The sequence below is a fragment of the Triticum urartu genome, chromosome 6A, assembly GCF_056163025.1.
Source record: "Triticum urartu cultivar PI428250 chromosome 6A, HENAU_Tu73, whole genome shotgun sequence".
Lineage (NCBI taxonomy): Eukaryota > Viridiplantae > Streptophyta > Magnoliopsida > Poales > Poaceae > Triticum > Triticum urartu.
The window spans coordinates 55,733,894-55,737,443 of NC_141878.1; the positions used below are offsets into that span (position 1 = coordinate 55,733,894).

Sequence of the window (3,550 nt, forward strand, 5' to 3'; positions counted from 1 at the left end):
TCAGTCGCCTCGCTTGCCGCAGCGGCCCCTGCCCTCCGCAAGGCAGGCCCTGCTATTCGAGATCAGTTGGGTCGCGCTCGCCGCCTCCCATGACCTCGATGACGGCTCGGACGCCCACTGCCCCAGTTGCTCCATGCGATGCCTCCTTCGGCGTGCTGGTGCCCCCTGCGTCGATCTCAGCTCCGGTGGCGATCCGCGTCCCTCCGCCCCACTCCCCTGCTCCGTTTCCGCTGCTCGTTCCAGATCGGAAGGTGCTAGATTTGGCTGCTCCGCTGGTGTCGGCGGGCCGCCGCACCGTGCCTGCTGCTGGGATGGGAGTCGAGCTCGCGGCCCTTCCCCACGTGCTTCAGCATGCCCCTGTCCAAGCGGTGCATGAGCTTCGGTCTCCGCCATCGTGCTTGGACATGTCGTGTCTTCCGCTGGATGGAGACGGCGATGCGGAGCTAGCGCCGCTGACACTGTAGGCGGCGTCCTTGCTGGAGCTGGAGGTGCTGCCTTCTTGTTGCTCCGGTAGCAGCAGCTCTATCCCAGACCCACCTGACAAATGGGCCCCACCAAGGTCAAATCCGTCGTTGACTTGCGCCACATCAGCAGCGGGTGGAGACAAACCAGCCAGGGGGTTGTTTTTATCTGGTTTGGGTTTGTTTGGGGGCTAGAAGAAGCAGAAAATAGATCAGGGGGTAAAATGAACCACACACTTTATTCAGGATAGTAAAATTGACTTTTTTCTATAAAAAACAAAGCTAGGTGTGGCTTTTCAACCTATGTTGTATTGTTCATCCTCGAAGTCCTAAATTTGTTTCTTATGCAGCTCGTAATTCAAAGTATTTCATGGTGCGATATTACATACATATACATTGTATCCTTCTATACGTGTATATTTGTTTCCAGAATTTCGAAACTAAAAACCTTGAATTTTGATATTTTGTTTTTCAAAGTTAAGGTATCCATGCATGGAGCTCAGACTCCAAAACGCCCTATTCAATATACATGTGTTATTCTTTTATAGAGAAGAAACTAAGGCCATTCCAAACAAGTACTTGCGTTTGAGTTAATGAACCAAAATTAAAAATTGAAGGAGGAAAAGAGACATGAGCTATCAGATTTTTCCACTTTTAACAAGAAAAAGACAAGCACATCTGATTGTTCTAACAAGTCTTTGCGTCAACTCGATCACTACAACCGAAAACTAAAAACACAAATTAGCAACAAGCACAGGGTATTAGAACAGCCACATTAATTACATCGACTAGAAACATAAACTATCAGCACACTCGATCGGACCCCAGTCTTCGATCAGCTAGAAACATAAACCGTCCAGTGAGATGAAACAGAGAACTCGAACAATCTTCGATCCTGAGCACACTCGGTCCCTAGCCTTTTTTCTTGCTGGAAAGAATCATCGGCCACCACGATCTTTCTGAACATCGCACTTTACCTTCTTGAACATCGCCGGCGACGTTGCCGTTGACAGAGCCAACTCTAGCCGGCAGATCGCGTCCAGCCTGTGCAGCTTGTGGTGCGGCCGGTACCTGACTTCCCCGAGAACCCTGAGCTCCAGCTGGAACAGGCCCGCCGTGCTCTCCCGGGCGAACTCCGCCACCGCTGCGCTCCCCAGCGCGACGCTCGCGCTGTCGGCCGCCGCCGTGGCGTGGTACACTTCCCTGCGCCGCGGTCGGACCACAGCCCCTGCGGTCGCCAGCCTGACGCGGGCGAAGCGGGCGCCGTTGAAGAACAGCTCCGTGTAGAACGGCGCGGTGTGCTCGGCGGGCATCAACCAGTTGCCGTTGTGCACGGCCACGGTGATGGAGATGTCGTAGGCGAGTGCCGTGGCCGTGGCGTTCTTGTCGGCGAGGGCGAAGCGGGCGAGGGCCGCGTCCTCCACGCTGACGCCGACGCGGCGGGGGACGAGGGCGATGACGAGCAGCGTGACCACGGCGGCGAGGACGGCGAAGATCACGAGACCACAGAGGATGCGGAGGAGTGCCTTGCCGCTGATGGCATCAGAGAAGCAGACGCAGCAGTAGCCGCAGTCGATGTCGCCACAGTCGAAGCACTCATTGTTGGCGATGATCCCGGCTGCCGCTAGTCATCGAAGTACTGTCTCGACAAACTTTAGTGACCGATGCTTTGGCCACGGCAGCGTGTACGCGAAGGTACAAACAGGCAACGCACACGTCTTGGAGCTAAGCAGGCAAGCACACAGCTTGATGGATTCTCGTGTCTAGCTAGCTAGCACGAACCAGGTCACCGGAACACAATACGCAAGATGATGGCAACAGGTGCGTGTCGCACCTGTGTTTTCTTATTGCTTTGATCTGATCTGTTTACAGGCATAGGGTACAGCTATATTTATACTAGTACAAAGCTAGCTAACCCAAACCTACTCGGATGATTGCACCAAGTCCGTGCCGGAGTGGTCTGCCGTGGTTGATTCCAACAATCACCCCCCCCCCAACCACGATGTCCTCACTTCACAGCTTGGACGCCGATCCTTTCCCGCATCTCCGTGAACTTCTGTCGCTCCAAAGACTTGGTCAGGATGTCTGCAAGCTGGTCGTCGGTGCAAATGTAGTTGACTTCAATCTTGTCTTCTTTTACGCAATCTCGTATGTAGTGATACCTTATATCAATGTGCTTACTTCTATCATGATGTATTGAATTCTTACATAGAGCAATCGTGGACTTGTTGTCAACGTAGAGCACCACTCCTTCCGATTCCTTGTCAGTCAGGTCACCGAGTAGCCTTTCTAGCCACACACCTTGACCTGCCGTGGTTGCAGCTGCAATATACTCCGCTTCACAGGATGATAATGCGACCACCTTCTGCTTTTGTGATACCCAACTCACTATGCTTCTTCCCAAGAAATATGCCACGCCCGAGGTACTTTTACGGTCGTCAATATCTCCTGCCAAGTCGCTATCACTATAGCCAAGTAGCACCACCATCTCCTTCTGCTTCTCTCTCAAATAGACACAACCGAAGTTAGTTGTCCCTTTGATGTACCTGAGTATTTGTTTCACAGCTGCCCAATGTTCTGTCGTGGGTGCTTCCATGAAGCGACTCACTACACCAACGGAATAGGCCAAGTCCGGTCGTGTATTCACAAGATACCTTAGGCTTCCGACCACACTTCTATAATCCATTGCATCAACCGCGGGTGCTTGGCTCCTCTTGCTAAGTTTAAGTCGAGGCTCCATTGGAACATGACTTGGATTGCAGTCCTCCATGCTACAGCTTTCAAGAATCTTCTTTGCATATGCCTCCTGGCATGGTGTGATTCCCTCCGGCTTTTGATGTACCTCGATCCCGAGATAGTAAGTCAAGAGCCCTAGATCACTCATCTTGAAAAGCTCCTTCATTTGTAGCTTGAATCTAGCAATCTCCTCCTCATCTGCTCCAGTTATCAAGAGATCATCAACATAGATGCCCATTAGGGGACGATCCTTGCCTTTACCTCGCTTATACATAGCATGCTCCAGTGGACGTTTCTCAAAGCCAAGAGAAACTAGTGTACGATTAAGCTTGATATTCCACGCCCGAGGAGCT

At 52.1% G+C, this 3,550-nt stretch overlaps 1 pseudogene; it reads right to left on the reverse strand.

Annotated features, from left to right (window-relative positions):
- Positions 1-2,469: 2,469 nt before the first annotated feature.
- On the reverse strand, positions 2,470-3,231 carry LOC147963886 (secreted RxLR effector protein 161 pseudogene; annotated as a pseudogene).
- Between the last annotated feature and the right edge of the window lie 319 nt (positions 3,232-3,550).